At 43.7% G+C, this 13,496-nt stretch overlaps 1 protein-coding gene and 1 long non-coding RNA gene across 4 annotated transcripts in view; one reads left to right on the forward strand and one right to left on the reverse strand.

Annotated features, from left to right (window-relative positions):
- Positions 1–13,496, forward strand: part of recql (RecQ like helicase) — a 47,030-nt gene that overhangs the window by 31,257 nt on the left and 2,277 nt on the right. The window contains exon 15 of one of the 3 annotated variants that reach the window (XM_033039481.1): positions 810–1,391. The gene's annotated coding sequence lies outside the window, so the exon portion shown is untranslated. Of the gene's footprint in view, positions 1–809; positions 1,392–13,496 lie in introns of those variants that run through there. The other 2 variants (XM_033039482.1, XM_033039484.1) reach the window with 2 other exon arrangements.
- Positions 68–11,976, reverse strand: LOC116985086. The gene is made up of 3 exons (XR_004415202.1): positions 11,176–11,976; positions 3,861–3,864; positions 68–87 (listed from the first exon to the last, which is right to left on the reverse strand). It is a non-coding gene; the product is annotated as an uncharacterized LOC116985086 (long non-coding RNA).

The following is a 13,496-nucleotide window of genomic DNA, read 5'->3' on the forward strand; positions in this document are numbered from 1 at the left end:
TTTTGTCCAGTCATGCTGCCCGACCCGCTGAATTACTCCAGCATTTTGTGCCTATCTTCGGTATAAACCAGCATCTGCAGTTCCTTCCTACACTTTACCTCCTCCACAGGCAGCTCGTTCTACCACCCTTTGTGTGTAAAAGTTTTATTTATTTATTTATTTTTATTATTTTATTTTTATTAGAAGTACAATAAGTTACAGTAATACAAACCACATATATCTTATTACATTTGTTGTACCCCTTCATTTTTTGAGCTTTAAGAAAGGTAGAAATAAAAGAAGTAAGTAAAGTGAGAAAGAGTCGTGATAGTGCAGGAAAGTGTTGGGAAAGCCCATTAGAAAGAGAGTTAGAGAAGAAAGTTAAGAAATAGACCCTAGAAAAGAAAGAGAAAGAGAAACAATCGCTCTATTATAAAAAAACTCCGCAAAAAGGGATATACCAACCATATTTTTCACCCCCCGTTACCAGATCCTGGCACCATTTATTTTTTAAATTACTATTGCACCTTATGCTTGTAGTAAGTCCATAAATGCAGACCACGTCTTTTGGAAGTGGTCTGCTTTGCCTGCAAGGAGGAGTCTCATATCTTCCAGGTGTAATGTTTCGAACATGTTTGAAATCCACATTTTTATTGTTGGGTTTTGTGTGTAAAAGTTGCCCCTCGTCTTTCCCCTCTCACCTTAAACGTTCTTGATTCACCCTACACTGGGAGAATGTTTGGTTTTCATTGGAAACTCGTAAAGATAACTGGCAGGATTCGTAAGAGCCGTTTGCTAACACGTATAATTCATTTTGACTTTCTCCTCAGGAAGGAAGTGTTCCGTGAATGCGGTGGATCAGGGGTGGGAGAGGGGAGGTATTGGAGACAGCTCGAAAGCTTTCAGTAGAGGCACAGTGTCCAAGACATGAACCGCAACAACAAATGTCTAAACCACTGCTTTCGTATCTACAGTCATCACAAGAGTGCACGACTAAGGATGAATATCGGAGCTTTGTGTAAGAACGGGAACGTCGTTCTTTAAAGGAAAGGAATCGTCACTGATGTTCCTGTGAAAATGTAGTTGCGTTTATCATGAAGGCTCAAATTGAGAGTTTATAGAAGCCAGGCACTTTTGTTTTTTGTGATAAGTAAGTCCACAGCAAGGATTGTAGAGGCTGGGTGGACAGGTTTTAAAACTACCCGAGGATTTGTAAAGCACAGGGACCAGCTCAAAAAAATTTTTTTTTATATAAGCGATGCGAAAACACGCATAGAATTTCAAACAAGATGGAAGCCAATGTGACCTGAAATGTAAAAGATGTCTTGTCCGAAAAAATATTTGCTAAATGGATATGTGTATTTTCACTGCTCACACCCTCTCCCCAGAATAAACTTTCACCCGAATCCACACCTCATGTCGCTGCAGTTTTTGGAGCTATTGAAACTATCCACAGAAATCTTTTACCCAGAGAAGGGGGAATCAAAAACCAGAGGACATGGGTTTGAGAGGTGAGGGGAAAGATTTAATAACCTGTCAGCCAACCTTTTCACTCAGAGGGTGGTGGGTATGTGGAACGAACTGCCAAAGAAGGTAGTTGAGGCAGGTACTAAGTATTTAAAAGAAATTTTGACAAGATGCATGGACAGGAAAGGTTTAGAGGGATATGGGCCAAACATGGGCAGGTGAGACTAACATAGATAGGGCATCTTGGTTGGTATGGGCAAGCTGGGGCGAAGGGCTTATTTCTATGTTGTCTGACTATAAATCAAGGTGTCATTTTTTAATACAATATATCTATAAATGGAAGCAACAAAATAGTGCGTCACTTTTTGAAGGCTTTACTTTAGAGAAAGCGTGGAAAAAGGTCCTTCGGCCCACTAAGTTTGTACTGACTAGCGATCACCCCGTACATTAGCATTAGGGACAATTTACAATTTTACTGGCTAATTGACCTACAAACCTGTACGTCTTTAGTGTGGGAGGAAACCGGAGCACCCGGAGAAAACCCACATGGCCGCAGGGAGAACGCACAAACTCCCTACATACAGCACCTGCAGTCAGGATCGAAACCCGGATGTCTGGCACTGAGGCAGCATCTCTACCGCTGCGCCACCGTGCCTCACAAATCTAATTTAACCTAACAATCTAATTTTGCAAAGGCAACGATGTCTAATTTAGTTTTTTTGGAAGCCAAGCTTTGAAGTGTGGGTAACTTTAAATTTATAAAGGGTGTGCCAGTATATTTCCACTGGGCTCCTTAAAATAATGGCTTGTATTTCTAAAAATAATGTTTAATGTCAGGCTGTAACAGGCCCTTTGGTCCAACTTACCCATAGCAACCAAGGTGCCCCATCGATCATAGCCCCACCTGCCTGCGTTTGGCCCATATCCCTCCAAAATGTCCTATCCATGTACCTGTCCAAATGTCTTTGAATGTTGTAATAGTACCTGCCTCAACCACCTCCTCTGGTGACATTTTGAGACAATTTTTAAGGGTGCTCACTGCTGTCATATATGAAATGCAACACTTCTGTTTGTCCACCACAAGCTCACATGAGGATGATATAGTGATTAAATAATATGTTAGTTCATGGGCAAGTATAGGTCAAGACACAGGAGAGGTCCCCAATTAATCCATTGGATCTTTGGAGGAAAGCAAAACACAAAGTGCAGGTGGAACTCAGCATCTGTATGGAGGGAACTTCAGAAAAGAGATGAGAAGGAAGTTCTTCAGCCAGAGGGTGGTGAATCTGTGGAAACGAACAAATATTTGGGAATAACAATTAAAAACTAAACCTTAAACTGAAAACAAGTTGAACTGCGCACAACAGCATTGCACAAGTCAAACTTTCATCAGTGGGTAATACGATGATGATTATGTTGTCATTTTATGTCACTCCAGAAATTCAATCTGCCAATTTTTTCAAGTGAGACAAACTTTATATGTCTGAACTTGACCAATCCACATGTTTTGAATCTTCACTGGGGAAATTAGTAGGCCGAGAGAATAGATGTGGAGAGAATGTTGCCACTTATAGGAGAGTCTAGGACCAGACGGCACAGTCTCAGAATAAAAGGACATCTTTAGAATGGAAATGAGGAATTTCTTTAGTCAGAGGGTGGTGAATCTGTGGCATTCATTGCAACAGACGGCGGTGGAGGCCAAGTCATTGGGTATTTCTAAGACAGAGATTGACAGGTACTTGATTAGTAAGGGTATCAAAGGTTACAGGGAGAAGGCAGGAGAATGGGGTTGACAGGGAAAGATTGATCAGCCATGATTGAATGGCAGAGTAGATTCGATGGACCGAATAGCCTACTTCTGCTCCTATGACATGAACTTATGGAGGGAAGGGACAGGTTGGGACCATGCAAATGCTGCCTGACCCGCTGAGTTCCTCCAGCACTTTGTGTTCGATCAGCATTTTCACTTCCTTGCAGCTGAGCTGGCTCCTGCTCGTGGGACCTGGCGGACCGTGGCCTGCAGGGGAGTTGCCGAGCTGGTCCCTGCTCGTCCCCCAAAGACCAGACACCTGGAAGATGGAGCTGGTAATGATGACAGGTGAGGAGAGAGGCCGGTGGGAGAGGAGAGGGAACTGGGGTCTGGCCCACCGCACCCTCGAGGTCAGCTGCGGGAGGTGCCCCCGGGGCACAATGGGGAGAGATGTTAGTTCGCTGGTCGACCCACACATCCAAGGATGGAAACTGCTGGAGGCCCGTTGTAGCTGTGGCTTGCCTGGATCGGGCACCGCTCATAACAACTAGAGCGCAGACACGACTTTGAAAATGGGATCAAAACATGGCACCTCATGCATACAGGATCAGTAGATTATTTCTGTATACTTTGCTAATCTGGGATGTGCAGAGCATAGCAATACTTTACTGGGCTGTATGTAAGAAAATAATTTCACTGTGCTTTGCACATATGACAATAAAAGCACTATTAACCATTATTTTGGGGACCAATATTATAGTTATTAATTTAGAGAATTTAATTAAATATATATATTATTGGTGTGCATTGCATTTACATGCCTGTCAAGCTGCTACATGTAAGAAGTTTATTGTTCTGTTGTCAGAGCATATGGCAATTAAACACTCGTGATTCTTGTTGATGTATTAAAAAAAAGAACGCAAAGTGCTGGAGTAACTCAGCGGATCTTGCGGCATCTCTGGAGAACATGGATAGGTCACGGTTCTATGTCGAGACCCTTCTTCAGACTCTCACTGCCCCTTCTCTGTGATTTCTGCTGTAAACAGCATCGGCTGATCCTTATGTAGGAAGGAACTGCAGATGCTGGTCTATACCGAAGATAGACACAAAATGCTGGAGTAATTCAGCGGGTCAGGCAGCATCTCTGGAGAAAAGGAATAGGTGATGTTTCAGACTAAGTTGGAAATAACTCAGACTCGACTAGGGTGGGAAAAAGTCTTCGGACTGAAGTCTGAAGAAAGGTTCCGATCTGAAACATCACCTATTCTTTTTCTCCAGAGATGCTGCCTGACCAACTGAGTTACTCCACAATTTGTGTCATTCTGCAGTTCCTTGTTTCCACAACTTGTTGATGGTTCCTGGACAACTCCTACAGTGCTCACTGCTGCCCTCTCCTGGGGAAAAGATTTGAAATACCTTTAATCAGTCATTCTATTTTCAAATTGTTTCACCTACAAAATTATAGTAAATGGGCATCTAAAAGGAATGGGGTCTGTCTTTGTGACGCCCGGTTTCTCATGGAATCTGTGTGACATTCTCCGTTCCAGTCCCATTCCTGCCCTCTCAATGACAATATTATTACATTTCTAGCTTCCCCTCCAAACTAAAAAATATCCTCAACCTTGCCTGAGACTTTTCTAAATTTCAAAACTAAACTTTGTTCTGAATAAAGTATTTGACAAAAACAATGCAAAAACTCCTTACGCATTCTCAGTGTCTATACATTCAATTGTTTCGTATTCAGTAGTTTTCACACCTATCTTGTTTAGTTTTAGTTTATGAGATACATTTAGAGATGTGGGATAGCGTTAATAATAATAAAGCTTTATTTCAGACACAGGTCCATATAACACATCATACAGTATAAGGAGATACAAAAAATACTTTAAAAATTGCATATTAGCCTATAAGATATACAAGCTATTGCACCAATGCCATCTTAGCCTAGAAGTGAATCTATAGCAGCTTTTCAGAGAGCTGACTAGGGCTTCAATTAAGTGGTTCGCTGACTTGTCCAGGCGACACATAAAACTAAACATCAGCTGTCTTAAGAGTGCCTTACAGGTTGGCACTCTAGTGGACACAAACAATTGACTGGCACTATGCCACCTAGGGACACGAAGCAGCAACCTCATTGCATCATTGTATGCTACCTTGAGCCTCTGCATACTCTTTTTCTTATAGTTAGACCACAATTGAGCAGTATATAATGGTGTGATGTAGGTTCTGAACAGGGAACACTTCACAGAGTCAGAGCACATAGAAAACTTCCTTATAAGCATGTTAGCTTGAAAATAAATTTTACAGCGCTGTCGGTAGAGGTTTTTGTCATCCGTCCAGTCATCGGATATGACATGACCTAGGTATTTCATTTCCTCACACACAGCAAGAGGACTGTCTGACAAATAAAAGGTCGGAAAAGTTGATTTCCTGTCCTCAGCGCTTCTAACTATCATTATGCGGCTTTTCTTAGCGTTATACTTTATGTCATAATCAAGGCCATACTGAGAGCACACCTTCAACATCTGCTGCAGCCCAGCACTATATGGACAGAGCAGGACCAGGTCGTCTGCATACATAAGATGATTAACAATAGTGTTGCCCACAAGACAGCCAGTTTTTAACCTATTTAACTGATTTGATAATTCATCCATATAAACATTAAATAAAATAGGAGACAAAATTCCTCCTTGCCGCACTCCGTTACTAACACAGAATGGAGCAGATACAACATTGTCCCATTTAACCTGAAACGTTTGATGGGCATACCAAAACACTAAAATTCTCACAAAAAATTTAGGGGCACCTCTATCTAGCAATTTTACAAACAATTGTTCATGATTAATTCTATCAAATGCCTTGGACGCATCAATAAAACATAGGAATACAGATGAATTCAGGCTTGTGTACCTGAACACAATCTCTTTAAGAGCATAGATAAACTGGTCAGTTCCATGTTTTTTTTTTAACCCAAACTGATTGTCAGTAATAAGGACATACATGTCTAGCTTTGTTAACAGTATTCTCTCCAGTACTTTAGACAAGATACTGGCTAATGCAATAGGTCGATAATTGTTAATACTGTTGAGCTTACCAGCCTTGTCTTTAAGCACAGGCACTAACATTACAGACATAATAGCATTTGGCAGGACACCATGAACCAGACAACCATTAAAGCACATGGAAAGCAAATGGCAGAGCTTATAGCTGGCATATTTTAGATGTTCTGCAGTAATGCAGTCCATACCGCAGGCTTTGTTGTTATCCAACATGTTAATGGCATCATAGACATCTGCTGCCCTAACTATCATATCTGCAGAGAGATCAATATGTTCATGATTGATTCTAACTGGGTTACTTTTAACACAATTAAAAAGGTTACGGTAGTGCTCACGCCAACTCTCAGCTATTTTTTCTGGGCTACTAACACCTTCAATGTCAGACGGTAGGGGTGTTTTATTGTTATTCATTACTCTGACCTCTTTCCAGAAGTTAGTAAGGTTGTTATTCTGTAGCTTCCTGGCAAGCGAGTCTGCTCTCATTGTGTTTTCATTTTTCTTAATAAAACGAAGTGCATACTTAACTCTAGCATTTGTGCGTTTTTTCATATCTAGCAATACCCCCTGTCTAGGCCTACCTGCCTCTGACCAGAGTCTAAAGGCCTCTCTTGCCTCAGCGTACTGCTCAGCCACAAACTCATTCCACCCAGGTCTGATGTTGGGTACCTTACATTTACTTTTACGAAAGGGTTCACTGGAAGCATTGAGACATTTCACAATAACATCATACATGGCACAGAGTTTTTCAGCATGTTGCACGTCCTTACAATTCATATCTCAGCACATTAGGGCCTCTTGAGGCAATGCAATATTATTTAAAAAACTGTCCGTTCGCAGTGAGTATCCAGCCATAACCTCTCTGCTCAGTTTTGACCAGTCCAGTTTACTTGAGGAAGCAGCATTATTATTACTGGACAGCAGGGGGACATTCTCAACATTTAACCGTGCAGCAATAGGTATGTGATCAGAGGTGGCAAGTTCATAACAAATCTCCACATTTTCCAGTGAGGCATGAGCATCAGCTGTGGTCACAATATGGTCTAACCAAGATGTTGTGTGCCACGCTTCACTAACATAGGTAAAACTTGTGTCAGGCAACAGAGCTTTACTCGATAGAATTAATTTAGACTCATTACAAAACTGCTGCAGGTGTGCTGCAAATAAAGATTTGCTATCTGACATGTCAGCATTAAAATCACCCATGACGTAGACACAAGATGAGCTGTTATCCTCTATAAAGGACTGAATAAAAGCTAACCTGTTCAGAAATTCGTCCTCATGCTCATATGATTCATACGGTGTATAAACATTTAAGACAGTAAATTTCTTTTCATTATAATTACACTCTAGCCCTATGGCCCAGTCAACATTTAGACGCACCACCTTCACCAGTGAGTCATATTTGATGTTCCACAGTATAGCTACACCACCAGCTATCCTACCCCGAACCAGCCTCGTACTGAGGTCGGTAGTGGACTCTCCAGCCCCGTGGAAGTTCATGTGTAGAGTGTTCAACTTATCCAGATCTTGTTTCGCCATCCAAGTTTCTTGCAGGCACAGAATGTCACATTGGTCCAGCAGTGTGTCCACCACCAAACGTCTTGATCTATCAGTAGCAGAATGTCCTACTCGCAAGCCGCGAGTGTTGTATGAAACAACATGCATTTAATGTGTTTTGTCGCTCCCTGCGGAACAGCTGGCCTTCATCCCGTCCTCGCCCACAGATGCGACAGGCACCCCAGCATCGTTACCGTGCAGCAGCTCCTCATCCTGAGAGAGAGGGGCATCCTCTGGACCAGACGGGCCTCCGTCTGCTCCTCTAGGGCGACGAGGCTCATAGTAGCATCGGACAAAAGACCCAGCGGGCCAAAGCTGCGGATCGTACAGCTCTGCCACATCATTACATTCAGCGGGGATCACTGGTCAGTGCGGACTTGGTGGGCCGAAGGGCCTGTCTCGGACGAAACAGTCCGTTCCGTCCACCGAGACCGCACTGACCAGCAATCCCCGCACATTAACACTATCCTACACACTAGGGACAATTTACACTTATTTCAAGCCAGGTACATATACATACCTGTACGTCTTTGGAGTGTGGGAGGAAACCGAAGATCTCGGAGAAAACCCACGCGGTCACGGGGAGAATGAATAAACTCCGCACAGACTGCACCAGTTGTCGAGATCGAACCCGGGTCTCTGGCGCTGCATGCGTTATAAGGCAACAAATCTACCGCTGCGCCACCGAATCTTTAATCAAAACACCCTTGCTACTTATGTGAACCCCTGAGGTGATATTCCTTCCCTTGTTTGAGGTGTGTCCCCACTGGACTGCCGAGCATAAGAATTCCATCCTTCTATTAACTCTAGGGCTGAATACTCTCTTCTTAAACGTCTGTCATAGCAGGGAAACAGAGCCTTTGTTCATGCCGATCAAGATGCCCCATCTAAGCTAGTCCCATTTGGCCCATATATCCTAAACCTTTCCTATCTGTGTACCTGTCTAAAGTAGCCCCTTCAGATACTCATCCAGGAGCTGCAGCCTCTCACACTCCATGTACATATGGTACACAGGCTGGCGAGTCTGTGAACTGAATTAAAAACCCATTACACACCATTGCTTTGTGCAACATTCTCCACCCCGATGTAAAGGGGGATGACTCCCTTATAGAGAGACCTCCACTGGGGATCCACCTCGCTGTCAGATGGTAATGCAGACCACCACGGTGTATCTGGACGGAAGACGAGGGCGAGGAAGTGATGACTGTTCAGGAGCAGCCCATCAGACGCTCTGATTACATTCACTCTCATCCTGCCTTCTGCAATGACTCCATTCATTCTCCCATCCTCATAGCCTCTGGCGGGGTCAAGGAAAGAGCATTCACGTTGCGCCCCTGTTTCCACCAATCTTTCCACCACCACACACAAGAAGCGACAAGACAGACACCATTGTATGCAGATGTTGAGAAGTGTGTTCAGCTCTGGCTGAACATCTTGTAATCTTGTGTGTGGACTCAATAAGAAGAAGATAGCGTCTGGCGCACCAATAACACCCCCGTATCAACACTTGCCCAACTCCATGCTGAGTGTTATATATGTTAATGTGTATAGAGCAGAGGAACCTACGACATGGGGACACATCGGTAGGGTTGCTGCCTTACAGCGTCAGAGACGCCGGTTCGATCCTGACTGCGGATGCTGTCTATGTGATGTTTACACTCCTGTAACCATGTGGTTACATGAGATCCCCCCCCACACTGCAAAGACCTACAGGTTTGTACGTTAATTGGCTTTGGTAGAATTGTAAATTGTCCCTAGTGTGTAGAATAGTGCTAGTGTACGGAGATTGCTCGCCGGCATGGACTCAATGGGCCGAAGGGCACATTTCCATGCTGTATCTCTGTGCAGAAGAACTAAGGAAAGCACAAACAGTAAGAAAGCTGAAATAGCATGTCATGGTAATGAATAATGGGATCAATTATACTTTCTGCCAAGTTAGTACATTTTATTGGGGGGTTGAGGTGTCATAATTTTGGTTAAAGAAACAGTTATAGGGCTGCACGGTGGCGCAGCAGTAGAGTTGCTGCCTCAAGGAGTTAGTGGTGGACTTTAGGAGGAGAGGAACACCCCTGCCCTGTCTCCATCATGGGTGTAGATGTGCAGTTTACCAAGGAGTACAAATACCTCGGAGTTTACCTGGGCAGTAAACTGGACTGGTCCAGGAACGCTGAGACACAGTGTAAGAAGGGACAGAGCCGTCTGTACTTTCTGAGGAGACTCTGCTCTTTCAATGTCTAGTAAGATGCTGCAGATGTTCTAACAATCGGTGGTAGCCAGTGCCATCTTTTTTGTTGTCGTGTGCTGGGGCAGCAGGGCAAAGGTCGCGGACATCAACAGAATTAACAAGTTCATCAGGAAAGCTGGCTCTCACCTGGGGGTGGAGTTGGATTCACTGGAGATGATCTTGGAGGGGAGGATGCTCCTCAAACTATGGAGCATCCTGGACAATACAGCTCACACCCTCCATGACACACTGGTAAACCTGAGGAGCATCTTCAGCAACAAATCGGTTCCACCAAGATGTAAGACAGAATGCCAAAGGACATCCTTTTTCCCTGTGGCTATCAACCTGTACAACTCCTCCCCCTTCTGTCGTGGGATAGACTGACCTGTTTCCTGTTTCATGTAGCTTGTCGTGTCTTGCAGACCAATTTCCCTTCTGGGATAAATAAAGTTCTATCGTATCATTACAGCGCTTGCAGAGTCGGAGACCCAGGTTCGATCCCGCCAACAGGTGCTGTCTGTTCACAGTTTGTACGTTCTCCCTGTCATCTGCATGGGTTTTCTCAAAGATCTTCGGTTTCCTCCCACATTCCGAAGGCATACAGGTTTGTTGGTTAATTAGCCTGGGTTTGTATACTTGGTATAAGTGTAAATTGTCCTTAGTGTGTGTAGGGTAGTGTTAACATGTGGTGATCGCTGGTTGTTGTGGACTCGGTGGGCCTGTTTCCACACTGTATCTCTACACTAAACTAAACTGCACCTGGCTATGCACTAAAAGGGTTAAAAATGAACAAATGGGTTGAGGAATGGAATAAAACAACATTTACAGTAAACAGAGACACAAGGAAGTGTAGATGCTGAATCTTGAACAAATTGCTGGAGTAACTCAGTGGGTCAGGCAGCGTCTCTGGAGAACATGGATAGGTGACATTTTGGGTCTGGACCCCTTCAGACATTAAAGAAAGTCTATGGGTTTATTTAGTTTCTTATTGTCTGGTGTATCGTGAAACAGTGAAAAGCTCTTTTGTTCCGTTATATCCAGTCAGCAGAAAACCTCGACATGATTACAATCAAGACTATAATACTAATTTTAAGTTATAGCCACATTGGTCTATTGAAAATCTTTGTTCACTATCAAACACCCATTTACACGGGTCCCATTTTATTGTTAACCTTCAGTGTTGCATACAGAACATACACCTACAGTGACTATTTGACCAAACTAACTGCACATCTTGGGATGTGGGAGGAATCCAGAGAACCCAGTCACAAGGGAGACAGACACATGGAGCAGCAGATGCTGGCGAGTACTCGATGGGCTGAATTGACAAATTTTGCTCCTGTATGTCCTCCATGTATCCTCCATGTCATACTATGTCTGAAGGAGGGTTTCGCCCCAAAACGTTGCCTATTTCTTTCACTCCATAGATACTGCCTCACCCACTGAGTTTCTCCAGCATTTTTGTCTACCTTTGATTTTCCAGCATCTGCAGTTCCTTCTTAAACAAACTCCATGTCATACTGTTTTGTTTTCCTGAACAAGGAGCTTTTATTCAATTAATCAGAGCACTGGGAAGATCGCAACTGCCTGGCAGTTTGCAAATATTAAGCAGTCATCAAATTACAATGTTGTCATCCTTATCTACAATACACTCGCCTCCTGCGGCACAGGGGATATTGTTGTGTTGTGAGCTACCCAAGCTATTTGTTTGGGTAGCTTACAACCTTCTGACTTGAGAGCAGTTGATTTGAGATGCTAGTATCAGTGCGTTGAATGGTGGTCAATGAAATGTGCTGGTACAGTAAACCCTCATTATTACAAATCACTTTATACCAGGTTTTGGTTACAGCGGACAGACCTACCGACCTTCACCCTTGGCCCGCACCACCTCCCCAGCCCTTTCCAGACCAGACCCATTTAAAAAGGGAGGGAGAGAGAAAACAGGGAATTACAGACCAGTTAGTCTAACATCGGTAGTTGGGAAACTGCTAGTCAGTTATTAAAGATGGGATAGCAGCACATTTGGAAAGTGGTGAATTCATTGGACAAAGTCAGCATGGATTTACGAAAGGTAAATCATGTCTGACGAATCTTATAGAATTTTTCGAGGATGTAACTAGTAGAGTGGATAAGGGAGAACCAGTGGATGTGTTATATCTGGACTTTCAGAAGGTTTTCGACAAGGTCCCACATAAGAGATTAGTATACAAACTTAAAGCACACGGTATTGGGGGTTCAGTATTGATGTGGATAGAGAACTGGCTGGCAGACAGGAAGCAAAGAGTAGGAGTAAACGGGTCCTTTTCACAATGGCAGGCAGTGACTAGTGGGGTACCGCAAGGCTCAGTGCTGGGACCCCAGCTATTTACAATATATATTAATGATTTGGGCGAGGGAATTGAATGCAACATCTCCAAGTTTGTGGATGACACGAAGCTGGGGGGCAGTGTTAGCTGTGAGGAGGATGCTAGGAGGCTGCAAGGTGACTTGGATAGGCTGGGTGAGTGGGCAAATTCATGACAGATGCAGTATAATGTGGATAAATGTGAGGTTATCCACTTTAGTGGCAAAAACAGGAAAGTAGACTATTATCTGAATGGTGGCCGATTAGGAAAAGGGGAGATGCAACGAGACCTGGGTGTCATGGTACACCAGTCATTGAAAGTAGGCAAGCAGGTGCAGCAGGCAGTGAAGAAAGCGAATGGTATGTTAGCATTCATAGCAAAATGATTTGAGTATAGGAGCAGGGAGGTTCTACTGCAGTTGTACAGCGTCTTGGTGAGACCACACCTGGAGTATTGTGTACAGTTTTGGTCTCCAAATCTGAGGAAAGACATTCTTGCCATAGAGGGAGTACAGAGAAGGTTCACCAGACTGATTCCTGGGATGTCAGGACTTTCACATGAAGAAAGACTGGATAGCATCGGCTCGTACTTGCTAGAATTTAGAAGATTGAGGTGGGATCTTATAGAAACTTACAAAATTCTTAGGTGGTTGGACAGGCTAGATGCAGGAAGATTTTTCCCGATGTTGGGGAAGTCCAGAACAAGGGGTCACAGTTTAAGAATAAGGGGGAAATCTTTTAGGACCGAGATGAGAAAAAAAGTGTTTCACACAGATACAATACAATTCAATACAATTCAATTTATTGTCATTTGGACCCCTTGTGGTGAATCTCTGGAATTCTCTGCCACATAAGGTAGTTGAGGCCAGTTCATTGGCAATATTTAAGAGGGAGATAGATGTAGCCCTTGTGGCTAAAGGTATCAGGGGGCATGGAGAGAAGGCAGGTACAGGATACTGAGTTGGATGATCAGCCATGATCATATTGAATGGCAGTGCAGGCTCGAAGGGCCGAATGGCCTACTCCTGCACCTATTTTTCTATGTTTCTACCCACTGCCGGCCCGGTTTCCTCGGCCACTTCCATGCCGTGTCTGCCACCGCCACCCCCGACCTGC

The sequence above is a fragment of the Amblyraja radiata genome, chromosome 21 (assembly GCF_010909765.2).
Source record: "Amblyraja radiata isolate CabotCenter1 chromosome 21, sAmbRad1.1.pri, whole genome shotgun sequence".
Classification (NCBI taxonomy): domain Eukaryota; kingdom Metazoa; phylum Chordata; class Chondrichthyes; order Rajiformes; family Rajidae; genus Amblyraja; species Amblyraja radiata.